This window comes from Pantherophis guttatus, chromosome 3 (assembly GCF_059756535.1).
Source record: "Pantherophis guttatus breed Tessera chromosome 3, ASM5975653v1, whole genome shotgun sequence".
Classification (NCBI taxonomy): Eukaryota; Metazoa; Chordata; class Lepidosauria; order Squamata; family Colubridae; genus Pantherophis; species Pantherophis guttatus.
In genome coordinates, this window is record NC_142065.1 from 205,144,571 (window position 1) to 205,164,032 (window position 19,462).

The 19,462-nt window shown below is 43.1% G+C and overlaps 1 protein-coding gene across 1 annotated transcript in view; it reads right to left on the reverse strand.

Annotated features, from left to right (window-relative positions):
- Positions 1–14,823, reverse strand: part of NDRG1 (N-myc downstream regulated 1) — a 51,925-nt gene extending 37,102 nt beyond the window's left edge. The window contains exon 1 of the mRNA XM_034434822.3: positions 14,354–14,823. The gene's annotated coding sequence lies outside the window, so the exon portion shown is untranslated. The remainder of the gene's footprint in view (positions 1–14,353) is intronic.
- Between the last annotated feature and the right edge of the window lie 4,639 nt (positions 14,824–19,462).

Below are 19,462 nucleotides of genomic sequence, written 5' to 3' on the forward strand. Positions count from 1 at the left end.
GAGTTGATGAATACAGGTAGTGCTCGACCTGCAGCAGTTCATTCAGTAACCGTTCCAAGTTATGACGGCACTGAAAAAAGTGACTTATGACCAGTGGTGGGATTCAAATAATTTAACAAGCAGTTCTCTGCCCTAATGATTTCTTCCAACAACCCGTTCACCAAACTGCTCAGAAAGTTAACAATTGGTTCTCCCAAAGTGGTGCGAACTGGCTGAACCCCACCACTGCTTACGACCGTTTTTCACAGTCGCGACCTCTGAAACATCCCCATGGCTCAGAGGCTTGGCAGCTGACTCATCCTTACGACCGTTGCTGTGTCCCGAGGTCATGTGAGCCCCCTTTCACAACCTTCTGACAAGCAGAGTCAACGGGGGAGCCAGATTCGCTTAACAACCGGGTTACTAACTTATCAACTGCAGTGATTCACTTAACAGCTGAGGCAAGAAAAGTCATAAAATTGGGGGGGGGGTGTGAAATTCACTTAAGAAGTGTCTCACTTAACGGCAGAACATTTGGGCTCAATTGAGGTCGTAAATCGAGGACTACCTGTACAATCCAGATCTTGTCTACTGTGGAGCTATGTTGGCCTTCAATACTCCTCACAATGATAGAGCCAAAACTAATTAAGCACACTTTGCTATCCCTTTTGCTACAGGAGATGCTAGGCGTTGCAGATCAATTTACTCAGAAGAGCAGAGGGAGGCCTGGGTAATTCTGGCTCGAGAAAGTTTAAACAGTGTCCACCCCTTTCGTTAGAGCAAAGCTAAGACACCATTTTTAGACCTGTTTATTGTCTGCACGAGGGGCAGCCAGCTTTATAAATGTCAGCATTGTATAATAAGCAAAGACGACAGAAGACTTAACTTCAAATGTTAAAAATCAAAGAGACCAATTTATCAAGTTCCCTGTGTTGGCTCTAAAAAAACCAAGATTCACAAGATACATAAACTATTAGGAGTTACGTGCCCCCCCCCAAGCCATGGCTCATAGCTTGCTCAAATTTAGGGAGTAGATTTTAATGCCCTGATCTCGCCGTATCTCACCCCTTTTCTGTTCAGGAACTCAAACCATGTGATCCTGTCTACCATTAAACCATTTTTCCAAGCAGTCTCCATGTTTCCAGTGCCTTTTCCCCCACTTGGAGCTGAACCCAGAAGGATATTTCTTCTAACAATAAGATTCGGTTGATTCAGTCAGTTTAGAAGATCAGTCAAAATTTAGTTATTGGAACAGTTGTTATGTAAGATGCTTTCTAAGGATGTTGCTTATTAATATTCTCTATGTTGCATATACGATTGGAAATCATTTCTGTGACCTGCTTGGATTTGATTTTGATTAAAGCAACGGAAGATCACTTGTAAAGTAAAATAAAATAAAACGTTGGCTATCACCTCACACTTGCTTGTGCTTCGTGGTGACAGTCTGCCATAGACTCTGGGGAGGGGGATGGGAGGGGGAAAGCAAAAGTAACTGCTGTATCTCCCTGAGATGCTGCTTCAAGCTCACCTGGCTGGGAGAAGGCGGCAGCTGCATACCAACCTACGCTTGAAGTGACCATTTTGAAAACATCTTGCTTGAACCTGATTGGTCATGGGGTGGTCAGCGATGGGAGGCAGTTCAGGGAGGAAAAAGTTGAACTTGGAACTTTTGGCGCATGATTCTCAGTTCTGGCTATGCACTACTGCAGTGGTATCAAGCTCAAGGACCACGGGCCGGATTTGGCCCGCGGGGTGGTTAGATCTGGCCTGCGGTGCCTCTGCCAGCGAAAATGGAGCTCCATTTTTGCTGGCACAGGGTTGCAGGAGGTCGTCGCAGCTGAAAACGGAGCTCGGGAGCCTGCTTTCGCTGGCAGAGCACCCAGGCCGTCACAGGCGCCCCCGACATGAGTGACGTCGAGTTGGCCTAGCCCACCGTGGCCACACACACACCCTGCCCCCCCCCAAAGTCAAACACATCCCTGATGCAACCCTCAATGAAATTGAGTTTGACACCCCTGAACTACTGCAATGCAATGCACTTGATTTCTAATAAAACTATGCCTTTCTCAACAAATGGAACCAAGGATCATGTCTATTCAGAGGTTTAAGTCTAACCTCTAACAATAAACTTGTGTTTCCTTGAATCAACTCGGAGGGTTGAAAAGAAAGAAAAAAACTAATGCCCTAACTTGTTCCCTTTATGCTACCCACCATAACTGTTTGAGGGAAGGAACGCTACCAAAGAAAGCAGGAAGTGTGCAATTTACAGTTTCCCTGAGGACTGCTGCTTGCAATATAATGTTTTGGAGCCCAAGGCAGCACTGGACTAAAAAAAAAAACCCCGTCCATAGCATGCTAAATAAAACATCTTCCCAAACATCTGATTTCTTCTTTTTTTAAAAAAAAATCTGCCTCCAGATTAACACACCACATTGCAAATCTATTGATTTTTCCTGCAGTTAAATAATATTTCTCTAGGACTGTGTCCCTTTATGAGGGTGAGGGAAGACAGAGGAATGCAAAAAAACCAGTCCTACCTATACCCATATACCTAATAAATAACACTTTGTACATGCTAAATTTTTGGAATTGCCCAAAACGGCTAATTATCAAGCTCTGTGCTGATGATGCTTCTAGGGAAATAAACAAAAGTCCATTGTTTTTCAGTGTTGATTTCTGCATCTGAAACAAGTCTGTTCCACTTGTCCATTCATCTCTGATGGGATCTATTTTCAGAAAGTTTTTAACTCTTTTAATAATTTTTTCAAATGCATTGAAAGATTTTTCTTAGTTTACCCTCTTGGGGTAGGTGGGGGTTAAACTCTCGCCTCCAAAGATAATGGCAAATATTTGGTAGCTTTATGGTTTTTCAGGGGGTGTGTTATGCGTCTGGCTTTCAGGAAGTCGTTTAATGATTGAAAGTCTTATCAAGGAACTGAAAAAAACCAGCAACATTTAGTAAACAGAAGTTTAAGACTTTGGGAACAATCAAAGAGTTTGAAATGTTACATGCTCTGAACATTCTGGGCTGCTGATACTGTATTTATCCATTTTATTTTATTTTTATTTTTGCCAATCGTCTTGACCAGCTTGACTGTCAGAAGGCAGACCTAGCGATCATTACAAAATGGAATAAATTTGAAGCGGAGCAGAAGACGCCGGATTAGAAATAAGTCTGAAGACTTTGGTCAAATTTAGCTACAGCTGGTTTCCGTTTCCCAACCTCAATGCACAGCAAATTCTGCAGCAACCAGCCTCTTTCTCCACATGCAAAAGGGCTTTACTACTGTTGGAAGAAATGTCCTTCTGGGTTCAGCTCCAAGTGGGGAAAAAGACACTGGAAACATGGAGACTGCTTGGAAAGATGGTTTAAGTTCCTGAACAGAAAAGGGGCGAGATGCTGAGAGTACCTTGGTTTTATGCCCTCTCTGAGCCCTGAACTTCCTGGGGCATAGGAAGAGTATCCTGATTGGTTGTCAGACTCCCAGAGGGTGGGGGTCTTAACTAGCCTTGCTGGCTGATGTAATCTTCCCAGGTGCCATGTGGTGAGTTTCTGTTGCTAGATGGGTCCTACTGTGTTGCAGATGATGGTCCATTGACAAAGGTGGCAGGGGGGGGATTGAGTTTCTGCCTCTGACCCATTGACAAAGGGTGGGGGGAGGAGGCAGGAAGCTGCTTTGTCTTTAAAACATGTTTCTCCATTTCTCATCCAGAGAAATATAATATTCTGCCTTTTTAATATTTCCTAAAATATTTCATTCTTCTAGGAGAGGGATGAGTGCTAACTTCCTACAATCCCTCCTTTTTTTTTCAAAACGTGAGTTTTCAAAACTTCCTACAGTACTGCACTTGGTCAGATCATTGATATTTACAAGCTATTTTCTTTCTGAATTAATCCAGGAGAGTTCGTTTTAGCAGTCTCTCGGCGTTTCCTCTAAAACCCAACCACTTTAAAAAAGACTTCACATTGCTCTGCTGAAAAGCAGCGAATATTCTCATAGCAGCAGGAGTATCTCAGTGCAACCTCTCCTTGGGCCAACATGAGCAAATATCACTTTCTAACCTTTGTAAACATGACCTAGATGCAGGCTGCAAACGTTTAATGAGCCTGAACGCACCCACTGCACCAAACAATTCTGGCTGTGGGTGAAATTGATCAGCAAATTTTTCTTCTCTGGGTAAAGTTCAAAAGCCCTGTTAAAATTAAGGACTTTGCTTGTCACATGGTCATCTGGGCAAGGTGGCCTTTTTAACTACCGTGTTTCCCTGAAAATAGGACCCTGTCTTATATTTTTGTGAACCCCAAAATAAGCGCTTGGTCTTATTTTCAGGGAGGTCTTATTATTTTGGGGTGCGTGGAGCAAGACGGGGCTTCTCTTGCCGTCTTACCTGATTTCCAGCTCTGCCTCCCTAACCCTAACCAGAGGAAATAGCGGGGACCAGCTGCACATGCGTTTAAATATTTCGGGGGGGGGGCTTATTTTAGCACATGTGCTCAAAAGCCCAATTGGGCTTATTATCAGGGGATGTCTTATTTTCAGGGAAACAGGATAGAGTGAAATAAAGCCAGATCATGTTGATTGTCTCTCCTGAGGCCCGCTAAATAAGCTGGGACATTGAAATCAGCAGCTTTAAAAGCACTGTCAAACTATGTTATCTCTTCGCCTTGAGAGAGTACAATCAAATTTAGAATAGGCAAATTCCAGTTCTCAAACCATGGTCACCAAGCAGTGTGTCCCAACCTCAGCAACTTTGAGATGCGTGGACTTCAACCTCCAGAATTCTCCAGCTAACATTCTGTCAAAGTTGAGAAACACTAGTCTACATTATATTTAACTGGCGTAGATGAGTAGACGTTAAGGCTTGTGAAATCTATCTTTCTACCCCGCTTCTTCGAGGAAGTCAAGATGGACCATCTAAAAAATCAGATACAAAATGGTTTCTTAAGAAGTTATGAAGCAAGATTTCTCTACGTAGACTCTCAAATCAGGGCAATACATCAAGCCATGGTTTGAAACTAAATGTCCTTGATCTCAGCCACAGAAGTACAGCACAGGACTTTCTGTTGGTGATATTTGCTCAACGATTGGGGTCAGAAACCTGATCTCATCCAACCTAGGAGAGATCTAATGTCTGCAAAAGCCACCATGTGCCCACATAATTAACAAATCTGCAGATTGCAAATAGTTTTATCCTGCATTCCACGCTTCTGAAAGGAAGATAAGGGTCCCAGCTCCGAGTCCTACAGTGAATGTTATTTCCAGTCATTGATTTGCAAATCAGATTAACCCAGATTTTAGTTCAATGAACACTGGCCCAAAACACCCAGAGCAGAACCTCCCTCTGTTGCTGTTAACACTGGGATGATTTTAATTCTGTTATATGTATCTCTGCCATGACACAATCCTTCACATTCCCAACATGAAATTAAACTGCCACCTGTTTCCTATCTTTATAGTGGATATGATCATGAATTAAGCCTTTCCCAACTGGAAACTTTTAGACAAGTAGGATCAGAATTCCCAGCCATCATGGAGATAGTTTGGGAATTCAATTCCAATACAATTGGAATACTGCGCAAGTAATTGTGCTGTGTGAGGTATGATAAAATAGTTGGGGCAGAACCATTTTGATAAGTAAAAGCACAGAAATCAGCAGGAAAATTTCTTGCTTTGCTTTGTTTAAATTCTATTTTTGATATATTACACAGGAATCTAACCACTAGAAAAAAATTGCATGAAAAAAATTCAAGCTACCAAAATAAGGTAGCTTCATTTATGGAATATGAAGTTGTGCAAAGACACAACTTTGGACATATGTCCAAAGTATGAATTTTCTGATAGGATGCCACATCTGTACATCTGATTCTATAAACCTCATGCATTCTTTTATTACCTCAAGTGTAGCCATGGCGTGCATCCAAACTTCATCACAACTTTCTCACTCAACAAACCCAAAATTAATCAAAATCCTTTAACCTTGCTTGTGCCTGTTCCAGCCTAGGAGGCCACCTGATTAAATTCTTCACAGGCGGGCCAAAGTTGAAGTTGCAAGAGTTAGGTAAGATCTGCAGCATGAGGTTAATTGTAATTAAAAAACCATTCGTTGCTCTTCAACCACGATTAAAAATTACACAAGAACACATGACAAACGTCTCTTGGGTGCCCTCCGGACAGTTGGCATTCATCCGCAAGGAATGGTATAAGAAGGCACCAGGAAGGCCTGAGGCTGAAATGCTGAGACAACATAAACTGCAGATGCTAAACATTCCCGAAAATTTTCAAAAGGGTCAGATTCAGGATAACTCAAGCAAAGCGTTGTACAAAACTGCTTTACAATTGGCAAAGTAGCCAATCAGGGAACAGGTTGTTAAAAGAAGCAAGTGGCTGCATGGGCTGGGACACTTGCACAAACACACACACACACACACACACACACGGATCCATCCTAATAGGACCTTTTTAAATGCCCAATTCAGTACTGTTGAACTTCCTTACGGCATTAAACTTATGCTATTACTTCCTTATTAAAGTTGATCACAACATGATCCTGACCCAGAAGGATTGAGCATGCAGAGTGACAGGCTACCAAATTAAAACCCAACATGAAGTATGGCAGGTTCCTTGGTGCTGAGCTTGGTGGTTTACTTGCAGACATTTCATTACCAAACTAGGTAGCGTCATCAGGGCTAGGCTAGGCTAGCACTTAATCGGGTAATGAAACGTCTGCAAGAAAATCCCCAAGCTCTGAAAGCACCAAGAACCTGAGTTACAAATATTCTCTTTTATCAATACAAAACCCCGTTTACAATTTACAGAATTTACATTTACAATTGTAAATTGTAAATCTGTAGAATCAGATTTACAATTCTGATTCTAAAGGGACCTGACACATTTGCATAACTACTGTAGGCAGGGAATCAAGCAGGGCATGTTATTCTGCCTAAGAAGTTAAGAAAAAACAGTGCCATCCATTTCCAGGGATATATTTTATTCTCCCAGGAATATGTTTCTTCCCATCCATCACATAAAAAAAAAAAGACACTGATGTCAGCAAAAATTCCCTAGTAAGACAATTAAGCTGGTAGTATCTGCAGCTACAGATAAGGGCAGAGGCTCGGCGATATCTGCCAATCGAAACACGGCCCTGAGTTTTCACCCTTGTGCAACCCAGATCTTAGCTTTCTCTGATAGGATCTGCCCAGAGATGGAAGAATGCTCCTTTGTTATTTTTCAGGGAAAACAATACCCGTGTTGTCACAGATAATCTGCCATCCCTTGTTCCTTCGTATGCACAGAGGTCCTTTTATCTGTTGAATTTCCAAAGCACCCAGGAAAACTTCGACTTGAATGAATGCGTAACGTTTCATAACAGTTTATTCTTTGTGTGACAACGGTTCATCTCTGCCCAAATGGCCCAAATCAGCTGGCTATTTCTTATTCTGGCAGGAGTTAAGGATAAACAGTGTGGAGCAATAGTCAGCCATGTTCATCACAAATGTCTTGGCGGGGTTTTTTTCACTCCTTTTCCAAATGGCATTTATCTTGATTTCACACCTATGCTCCTTTTAATGCTCAGTCCCACACCCAAGTAGGCACTTCCATGCCCAAGATAACACAAACCTATTGCCTCCATTGCCCTAATGAAGAACAAAGGAACTGAATTGTCATGCATTAGAACAGGGGGTTGCCAACCGTGGCAACTTTAAGACTTGTGAACTTCAACTCCCAGAGTTCCTCAGCCAGCAAAACTGTGGACTTCAAGACAGCAAAGCTGGCTGAGGAACTCTGGGAGTTGAAGTCCACAAGTCTTAAAGTTGCCATGGTTGGAGACCATCAGTGGGTTGCACATTATGTTGCTACCGGTTCGCCACGCATGTATGCTTGCTTCATGCACACGAGTGCCTGGTTCACATGCACGCCTGCCTTCCACGCATGCGCCTGGCCTCAAAAACATGCCTAAATAGGACAGCATAGAGCCAGGGCAGGTGGGCAGGCCCATCAGCGATTTACGCTACCGGTTCAGGCGAACCAGTTCGAACCGGCTGAATACCACCTGTTGGAGACCCCTGCTTTAGAAGAGCAATTGATCCTGCAAATAAACCCAGCTTCTAGCACTCAATAAACTTTGCGGAGATGCTTCTGAGTGAGCATCGATCACCTTGATCTCAAAACAGCACAGATTTATAGTTAGAACTGGATGACTGTATATTCGCAGATTAATACCTCTTCTGAAAACACACCTTTGTTTTAAATGAAACGAAGCAATAATCATAAAAGAAACCACACGAGGTCTGTTGATGCAAGAGGCTACTGTGAGTGGCTATTGTGTAACTATGTTTGTGTATCTGCCTATACTATCATTGTTAAATGATTTTGTGGTCGTGGTTCTGAGTTTCCTGAAGATTGATTTTTCATCTGGGATATTTTTATAAATTTTTTTTTAAAATTTGATTTATATGCCGCCCTTCTACGGAGACTCAGGGCGGCTTACAATGCGTTAAGCGATAGCCTTCATACTTTTGTATATTTATACAAAGTCAGCTTATTGCCGCCACAAACTGGGTCCTCATTTCACCTACCTTAGAAAGGATGGAAGGCTGAGTCAACCTTGAGCCTGGCGGGATTCGAACCTGCAGTAATTGCAGGCAGCTGGTCTTAATAACAGGGTGCTTTATACCATTGTACTACCAAGTTGTCTTTGCTGTTTTGGTAACTTGTTTTTATATGCTGTGGCAATTCCAGAGTCACTCTGGTGAAATGAGGGCCCCCTATAGGTAGAATAAAATGAATAAATGCGACTTTCTGAAATCACAAAGGGCAAGTTTAGTTGTTGTTTCAGGAAAACAAACTCCTTCTCAGTCTGCACTCTCCTAATTCCCAGAATCCTTTGCTACAATGCTGAGACTCCCCTTTCTGACCAAGATTTATGGGAACTGAATCTGTAACACCTCTGGAAAGGCCGTTTTGTGGCGAGGATGAGGAGGTCCCATCAAAAGTTCCTCTGTGTTGACTTAATACCCCATCCCCCACCTCCGATGCCACGTTCATGTTTGTTCGAGTTACATGTAAAGCATCCCCGAAGTCATCCCTGCTCATACGAAGCTCCTAAGGAATTCAACGCTATTCCAAAGAATACTCATTGAACTGTTTCTATTTTACTCCACCTAAAATGTCTTCTTCACAGTTTGGCTTTCTTTTCATTTATGGGTATGAACAGCCCAACTTAAATAAATTGGAAAAAGAATGCTTAATTAGTCTGCTAGTCGAACAAAAGGAAAAGTTATCAAACCATGTATGTTTGCCGGCCAGCCTTTGCTTCTCAATCTTAGATTGCCTCAACCTAAAGACATAATTTTCAAGAGGACCAAGCCATCTATCACTCACGGAATTCTGCCCTCCCCCCAAAAATTTCCCTTTTGGAATTTCTTCTCCTTCGACAAAGGATAAGCAAAACATAAAAGTGGCCTGATCCAATGAAATGTCATCGAAGATACATTTATGCAAAGACAGATGTTGGTTTCTGGGTGCAATTCAAGATGCTGGCTGTCACTTATGAAGGCCTCCATGGCAGGGGGTGTAGATAGTTGAAGACTACCTATCTCCCATAATATCTGCCCGCCCAATTCGCTTCAACATGCTGCACTTAACAGAACGACAGAGTTGGAAGGGATCTTGGAGGTCTTCTAGTCCAATCCTCTGGTCAGGCAGGAAATCTTGAACTATTTCAGACAAATCTCTTCTGAAAAACTTCCAGTGTTGAAGCATCCACAACTTCTGGAGGTAAGTCTTTCCACGGCTTAATTGTTCTGTCAGGAAATGTCTCCTTAGTTCTAGGTTGCTTCTCTCCTTGATTAGTTTCCATCAATGGCTTCTTGTCCTGCCTTCAGGTACTTTGCTGGGATTTATTCTGGGTCCCACCAATTAACCAAAGCCACCTTATGAGACCCAGGAGATTGCCTTGCAACAGCCCCCTTGGAAATCAAGATGGCTCCATCTTATCTACCTTCTGGTGATCTTTGAAAATCTGGTTCTTTACCCGAGCCTGGGCCAGGTCCCCTTTTATAGTGGGCATAGTATATAGTTTGGAGCTTTTTTGTGGTCTCTCTCTCCATACACCAGTTGTGTGTTGTGCTATTTGGTGTGTTAGTTTTGGTATATTACTGTGTTTTAATTTTAGGAAGCTACTCAGAGCTGTTCTAGATACGGGTAGTCTAGACGTTTGACTTGCAAAAAACAATTGTAAGAACTACAACACTCAAGTCCACAGGGTGCAGTAACTAGGATCTATGGGATTTGAGGACTGAGAGTAATAGGATACGAAAAGCACATAGAAAGACTTCTTCTATCATTTGGTAGGTAGAAGAATATTTTTGTTCCCAACGCTGATTTTTACAGAGCAGGGCAACACACACTGATAATTCAACAAATTCCAGAAATGGAATTAACGCGCACTTGTTTCTTTTGTTTTAACAAGAAGTGATCTGGGCACAATTCCTAAGGCAGCTCATCACAAAAGCAACGACGGGGCCAAGGAACAGCCGTTTGCCACAACTTGTTGCAAGCACAGGAAGAACCTCCCACCGAGATCTAGCCCTCTTCCAAGGCCAGCCCAACTTGCGAGAGGATTCCAGCTGTTTCACTGTTTATCCAAGAAGGGCAAAGGGAATATCGAGAGCTTTTGCTGTCCAAGTGGGAATGGTGAACTTTGACTCTCTTCTGGCCATCCTTCCCAAGTCAGAAAATCAGTGAGAAGCTTTGCAGGACCCTCTTCTTATAAGATTGAGGGACACGGATCTATGGACCTCCAGGAATTCTCCCTTGAAGGATTCACCAAACCTGAAAGCAAACTCTTCTTCACATATTAAGAGCATGCTACCCCAAAAGAATCCGGTGCCACCTATAAGGGCAGGAGGGATTAGTGCTGCACCTGGAACTGCAAATGCAGCTGGGCACCTTCCAGAAGAAAGTCCTTTAACTCCAAGAATCCCTGAGCCATCATGATCACCATGTCCACATTAACAGATTAACAGAGTTGGAAGGGAGCTTCAAATCCTGCCCCCCACCCAAGCAGGAGACCCTACACCATTTCTGACAGATGCCAGTCCAGTCTCTTCTTGAAAGCCTCCAGTGATGAAGCTCCCACAACTTCCGAAGGCAACTTCTGTTCCATTGATTGATTGCTCTGCCAGAAATTTTATTTCCAGGTTGAATCTCTCCTTGATCAGTTTCCATCCATTATTCCTTGTTTGGCCTTCAGGTGCCTTGGAAAACAGCTTGACACCCTCCTCTCTGTGGCCGCCACTCAAGTATTGGAAGACGGCTATCATGTCTTCCCTGGTCCTTCTCTTCACTAGACTAGCCATGCCCAGTTCCTGCAACCGTTCATCGTATGTTTTGGCCTCCAGTCCCCTAATCATCTTGGTTGCTCTTCTCTGCACTTTTTCTGGAGCCTCAACATCATTTTTATAATGTGGTGACCACACATTGTGGGAGGGTTTCTAGGCAGCTTAAATTTATGCAGTTGAAAGTTCTCACATGCTTAGTCTTGAGAAGCCCTGCTGATATACAGCCTAACTTCCCTCCCAGTCATAGTCACCCTATACAGGTAGTCCTTGACTTACAACAGTTGACTTAGTAACCATTTAAAGTTTCAACAGCACTGAAAAAAAGTGACTCGGGACCATTTTTTCAGGCATGTGACCATTGCAGGATCCCCAGTCACGTGATTTACACTTGGATGCTTGACAACTGACTCATATTTATGATAGTTGCAGCGTCCCTGAGTCACACGATCACCATTTGTGACCCTCTGACCAGCAAAGTCAATGGGGAAAACCAGATTCATTTAACAACCAGGTTACTCATTTAACAGTGATTCCCCTTAACCAATGAGGCAAAACCTACTTACCAAATTTCTTACTTAAGAAATAAATTTTGGGCTCAATTGTGGTCGTAAGTCGAAGACTATCTTTTCATCTGATGACCCTTCGCCAGTATTATCTAAGCAGCAGCTACCTCCTGGCAACTCAAGCAAATAAATTGTGACCACACCAGTTTGAAAAATCCAACTACACCCTCTAGCTATAGCAAGATCCCAGAGGAATCATTCAGCTGCAATTAAAACAGTGTCCTCTGACAAAACAAAAACAAAAAAACAGTTGGAAAGAAAAGCTTTCTGATCCGATTTTTACAAGCGTTCCAGGCTATTTAAAATCATCTTCCAGACTATGAGATTCACACTTGTATCTGCTCTTCTTTGTCTTCAAACCTTATTCAGCTGATGCAATGAATTTCAGTCCATGTAAAACCTCTGCAAAGCCTAACAGTTTAACAGTTTATTCCTCCCAAATGTGCATTTTTAAAATTCTACCATGTTAAAGAACTCTGCTTATTACGGTCCCCACAGTGCACACAGTCTTAGCTGATCTTGGAAAAGTTAATAGGATCCAGAGAGTTGTAAGTTGGATGGGGCACCACCAGGAAATGCCAGAGATACAGGCTATATGGGGAAGATGAAAAGCACTGGAAGAAAATAACAGCAAATCACTTCCTATTTGTTGCCAAGAAAACTGCAGACTGAAAATGAATAAAACTAAAGGGAAACCTGATATTTGCATGCTGGTGTTTGGAAGGCAATAGAATCTTACCGACTTTTAAATTTTCTTTTTATACAAGATGCTAAACTGGAACAGTGCTGGGTAGGTTTGAGGCTCAGCCATTGACTTAATGCTTTGTGTGAACAGGCCCACAGTTTTAAGGCAGCAAACAGATGGTGTATAGTAATGCTATGTAAACCTATCACTACATTTTACTAATTCAAGTTTAGTGTGTCGTGGGAATATTTTCAGCCTTCCCTCCTTGTGTTCTACCCTATTAAACAGATAAAGATGGCCAAATACAAGAAAACTTAAAAGTCGTTTTAACTCTAGTTCAGGGAATTTTTACTTTGATTTTTAAGAAAATCAACTTGTGGGGTTCTTGGTGCTCTGCTGGGCTTGGTTATTTTCTTGCAAACATCTCATTTCCCAACTAAGTAACATCATCAGTGCTAGAAGGGAAGTGGAGTTTGCTCTCTAAATGTATATGTAAAGAGAGCAAACTCCACTCCCTTCTAGCACTGAGAATGTTATTTAGTTGGGTAATGAAATGTCTGCAGGAAAACAACCAAGCACAGAGAGCACCGAGGACCCCCCAGTTCAATCCTGAGCTACAAATATTCATTTCTGTTGCTACTCATCTCCTATGCTGTCCTTCAACAGCGAACAGATCAATATATAAGTCAGCCCAGCTGCACTTTTCAAAGTTAAAACAAGACTCACTTAAATCAGTGACTCTCAACCTGGATGTATGGATTCAACTCCCAGAATTAAGGAGTCTTAACCACATCTTAAGTTTGCCCCAAAGGCTGAGAAACACTGATCTTAAACTCCCACCATCTCAAAAATCAGGCAATCCAAAATAAAAAGAGTCAGTATTGCTTCAGAAACAGGTGAATTCGCTTGAACATTTTGCAACTCTGGACAAGGGGAAAAAAAAGCAAGACTTAGAATAACTTTTGAAAGCAACACAGGCAATTTTGCCTCTCCAGCCACCCAAGAACAGGACATTAGGAACAGAGAATCCATTCTTGGCATAAACTCTGCTCACCTAACAAAACAAGGAGGCTCATCTGGGGTCCCCCATAATTCACCCTAGGAAATTTGTGGTCCTCAAAACCTAGCTGACAAGAGAAGGCTCTCCCCCCACTCTACTTTTCTTTTCTTTTTTAAAAAGAAAGCCTGAATTGTCCATTTCTTCCTATAAGGCCAAATTTCCAATAAACCACTAAGCAAGGAAGGCAGGCAAAGCAACTCGGGGTGTCCATTGGCAGAAGAATGATGGGGGGGGGAGAGAGAGAGAGAGATGAAAATAAGATAGGATGCCCAACTGCAAAAGAAAATCATCATTTTTTTTGGAGGGGGGGTCAGAAGCTCAAGTCCGATGGGGAGGAGGGAGTAGATGAGGGGTTTTTTTGGGTGGGGGGCAAAACTTTTCCAAAGTTTTTCAAAACTTCTCCTTTTGAAAGAATGGGGCAGACTGGGAGGGAGGGGGGACGAATCAGGTTTGTTTGGCCTCGTATCTCCCCCCTCTCACTCTATTTGGTCCTCTCCCCCTCCACACACACACACTCACAACAACCCGGCGAGGTCGACTCGGCAAACCCAGCGCTCGACTCCCTTTCCCATCCTCCCTACCCAGCCCGACCGCCCCCAGTTTTGTTTTTTTCCCCTCTCCCCATAGCTTTCCCCACCAGCCGTTCGCGGACGACGGGAGCAGCCGCTCGCTCAACGACCGACGGAGCGGGCGTAAAAAAGCGCGACCAACTCTCTCACCTGGACGGGCGGGAGCCCTTTCAAGACGCTGCCCCGAGCCGAGACCCTCACCGAGCCGGGAAGGAGAGAGGAAAAAAAAGACAAGAGGGGCGCTTTGAAGCACGGACCGAGACCCCCTCACCGCCTCCTCAAAAGAAAAAAACCGTCCTCGACCAACGGACGCTTCACGAAGCGCCACGGACCACCTGCACCCACGCGACCCCGCACGCCTCTCCTCAGTCCGGCGCCGCGGGAGGAGTATTTATAGGCAGGGTCCGGCCAGCCACGCCCTCTCCCCTCTGAAGGGGCGTTCCCTAGGCCACGCCCCCCCCTCCGCCCAGCCGCCTCTGCCCCGCCGGACAGGCTGGACCACCCGCGCGCCGCTCCTCCCTCCTCTCCAAGCCCCCCCACCCAACTCCGCTTAAAAGGAAGCCCGTGCGGGAAGGCGCTCGCTTGACTCTCGGGGAGACGGCGAAGGAGGGGAGCCAGGCGAAGGTCGGTGGGGCGTGAAAAGAGACTTTTTTATCCCCCGAAAGAAGCAAGAAACGAGGCAACGGCAGTTTTTCCGGACTGGCGGCATTCCCCAAGATTTTAGCGCCCTCCGGATACAGGAAGGCTGACGCCCATCGTTATCGACTGGCTGGAAATGAAAGGGGAAGGTTCCCTTAAGGCTCAGAAACTAAAACATGGGCGAGATTTTTTAAGAATGGATACATGGGTAGGATAGATGGATAGATAGGATGGATGGATAGAAGAGAGGAGAGGAGAGGAGAGAGAATAGAATAGAATAGAATAGAATAGAATAGAATAGAATAGAATAGAATAGAATAGAATAGAATAGAATAGAATAGAACAGAACAGAACAGAACAGAACAGAACAGAACAGAACAGAACAGAATTCTTTATTGGCCAAGTGTGAATGGATTTGTCTTTGGTGCATATGCTCTCAGTGTACATAAAAAGAAAAGATACGTCCGTCGAGAATCATAAGGTACAACACTTAATGATCGTCATAGGGAACAAATAAGCAATCGAATCATATGAGGAAATATAAATCGTAAGGATACAAGCAACAAAGTTACAGTCATAAGTGGAAGGACATGGGTGATGGGAACAATGAGGAGATTAATAGTAGTGCAGATAAGATAGGTATAGGATAATCGTCGCACACATATATTGTTGTTAGTTGCGAAGTCGTGTCCGACCCATCGCAACCTCATGGACAATGTTCCTCCAGGCCTTCCTGTCCTCTACCATCCTCTGGAGTCCATTTAAGCTCACGCTGACTGCTTCAGTGACTCCATCCAGCCACCTCAATCTCTGCCGTCCCCTTCTTCTTTCGACATCAATCGTTCCCAGCATTAGGCTCTTCTCCAGGGAGTCCTTCCTTCTCATTAGGTGGCCAAAGTATTTGAGTTTCATCTTCAGGATCTGGCCTTCTAAAGAGCAGCCAGGGTTGATCTCCTCTAGGACTGACCGGTTGGATCGCCTTGCAGTCCAAGGGACTCGCAGGAGTCTTCTCCAGCACCAGAGTTCAAAGACCTCAATTCTTTGGCGCTCAGCCTTCCTTATGGTCCAACTTTCACAGCCATAAATTGCAACTGGGAAAATCGTAGCCTTGACTATACACACTTTTGTTGGCAGGGTGATGTCTCTGCTTTTTAGTATGCTGTCTAGATTTGCCATAGCTTTCCTCCCCAGGAGCAAGCGTCTTTTACTGTCTTGGCTGCAGTCCCCATCTGCGGTGATCTTGGAGCCCAGGAAAATAAAATCTGTCACTATCTCCATTTCTTCCCCATCTATTTGCCAGGAATTGAGAGGGCCGGAGGCCATGATCTTAGTTTTCTTAGTTTTAGTTTTCTTAATGTTGAGTTTTAAGCCAACTTTTGCACTCTCCTTCTTTACCCGCATCAAGAGGCTCTTTAGTTCCTCTTCATTTCTGCCATTAGAGTGGTATCATTTGCATATCTGAGGTTGTTGATATTTGTGTGTATATACCCACAAATATACATGTGTATCATATGTTCTATTTCTCTCTCCTATATACATACTCTGTATATAACACAAATATCAGATAAACACATTCCATATCTCTTGATAGACATATATCGATACATTTTGTGTGTTTGTGTTTCTATATGTACACACATATACTGTATACGATAGTGAAGTGGTGGCTCAGTGGCTAAGACACTGAGCTTGTCAATCGAAAGGTCGGCAGTTCAGCAGTTTGAATCCCTAGTGCCGCATAACTGGATGAGCTCCCGTTCCTTGTCCCAGCGTCTGCCAACCTAGCAGTTCGAAAGCACATAAAAAATGCAAGTAGGAAAACAGGGACCACCTTTGGTGGGAAGGTAACAGCGTTCCATGCGCCTTTGGCGTTTAGTCATGCCGGCCACATGACCATGGAGACGTCTTCGGACAGCGCTGGCTCTTCAGCTTTGAAACAGAGATGAGCACCGCCCCCTAGAGTCAGGAACGACTAGCACATATATGCGAAGGGAACCTTTACCTTTATACTGTATACACACATACTGTTCTATATACGCATATACTGTATCTATACACAAGTCTATCGGACGGATGGAAGGATAGACAGACAGAAAGATAATCTCTCTGTTTTATATGTGTGTCCTGGGATGGGAGGCCATCAGGACATCCCAGGTCCCAGGTCCCAGAAGTCAAAAAAGCATTCCAGAAGAAGGTAGTGACAAAGTGAGAACTGAGAACCAAATTTTCTGATTTTGAAATGCATGGATTTCGGCACGTAACTCATCCTTCAAGAATCACACACCCTTTTCTTTACAGCGAGGTGTCATCAGTGTTACAAAAATATTGCTACAACACTTTAAAAAAAAAAAAACACCTGGCAAATGCAGAGGAGATACCGTAAGGCTCCACATCCCTGATTAAAATCCTGTTGTTGCTGGTTAAACTTTGGCAAGAATAGAGGAAATGGACCTCCATCATATATACTTGATTTTCAAACAAAACACACCATTTGTCAAAATGGCCAGGTTGAAGTTCCCGAATATCCCCAACTAAATGTTGGCAACTGTAGCTTCAAAGGCGGTGAAGTGGCAGAAAAAAAATGCATACAACTTTTTTTTTATTTTATTTTTTTTATTTTATTTTTTTAAATTTTGATTTATATGCCGCCTTTCTCCGGAGACTCAGGGCAGCTTACAATGCACTAAGCAATAGCCTTCATACTTTTGTATATTTATACAAAGTCAGCTTATTGCCCCCACAAACTGGGTCCTCATTTAACCTACCTTAGAAAGGATGGAAGGCTGAGTCAACCTTGAGCCTTGGAGAGATTCGAACCAGCAGTAAATTGCAGGCAGCTGTGTTAATAACAGGGTGCGTAGACCACTGTACTATCAAGGCTTTTGCCAGTTTAGTGTGCAATTCTGCATAATCCACAATTGGGTGTAGATGCATAATCCTTAAGAATTACAGAAGCCTTCTGGAGGCTCAGATTTTTTGCTGAAGCTTTGCAAACAAACCACAGTATTTGCTACGGACGGTAGAAAAGCTCAAATGTTAATACCAGGGAAGATATTCTAATTTTACTTGGTTACTTTTCTTACAAGACGCTCAGAAAGGCTTCCGAGCCACCACAATAAACACCAACTGCTTTCTGTTTTTAATCTTAAAAACAACAACAGTAGAGAGAAACTGAAACTGAAGTCGAGAGAGAGAAGGGGGGGGGAACTCAAAACCAAAATCTACATGAAAACAAAATGTTCTCTCAAGAAGTTAACCAGAATGCCGGTTAGCGGCATTCTCATCTCCAGGAGCTGGGCCTCTGCAGATGATTTAACCAACAGTTCTCGTCCCACGCTGCCGGCAACCAAAATTAATGGGATTTCAAAAATATTTCCAGAGGCCCAGATTGTAGGAGAACACCAAAGAGTCTCCAAGGTTGTGGGTGCACCATCGCTGGAAGTTTTTAAGAAGAGATTGGATAGCCGGTTGTTTGGAATGGTATAGGGCGCACACCAGTGGTGAAATCCAAATTTTTTTACTACCGGTTCTGTGGGCGTGGTTTGGTGGGTGTTGTGTGGCTTGGTGGGTGTGGCAGGGGAAGGATACTGCAACATTTCCATTCCCTCCCCACTCCAGGGGAATGGTACTGCAAAATCCCCATTCCCTCCCCACTCCAGGGGAAGGATACTGCAAAATCCCCATTCCCTCCCCACTCCAGGGGAATGATACTGTAAAATCTCCATTCCCACCCCACTCCAGGGGACTGATACTGCAAAATCTCCATTCCCACCCCACTCCAGGGGAAGGATACTGCAAAATCTGCATTCCCTCCCCACTCCAGGGGAAGGAAAATCCCCATTCCCTTGATTGGGTGGAAACCTTTGTCTCTTTGTTTTGATGAGAAGAAACATCTTTCCCCATATAATTGGCGGGGGAAGTTTGGGAGTCCACATTTCTTCGAGTTGCTAAAGTTGAGAAACGCTGCTTCCAACTCTCCTATCTCGAGACTGTCTGTTGCAACACAATATTTCCTTAATCATTAACAGCTTTGCCCTCAATTGCTGGTTCATTTCAAGCCTGCTATGTCACATGAAAATATATATATATATAAATTTATTTTATCAGTTATGGCTGTATGACCTCATTTCACCAAGGATCTCAGTTCCTTGGGCAGTTATTCTTAGGTAGGCTCCCCAAATTTCCTTGCCTTCATGTTGGATAAAAAAAATACCTCACCAACTACTATACTTTCCCAAGATAAATTATTTCGGCAACTTATTCTAAGTTTTCTGCCACAAAAACTAGCAACAGCAACAAAAAAAGGACAATTTTCTAAATAATAATAATAATAATAATAATAAATTATTATTATTATTATTATTATTATTATTATTATTATTATTATTATTATTATTATTATTATTATTATTATTATTATTATTATTATAATATAGGCAGTCCTAAATGCTTGGGAAGTGTTCGACTAGTGATTTGGGATACTAAATCCAGCATGGTCATCTTGTTTGCTGTGTATACTGTTTAATAATAATAATAATAATAATAATAATAATAATAATAATAATAATAATAATAATAATAATAATAATCTGACTATCTACAACGCCATGACCGCGTTGC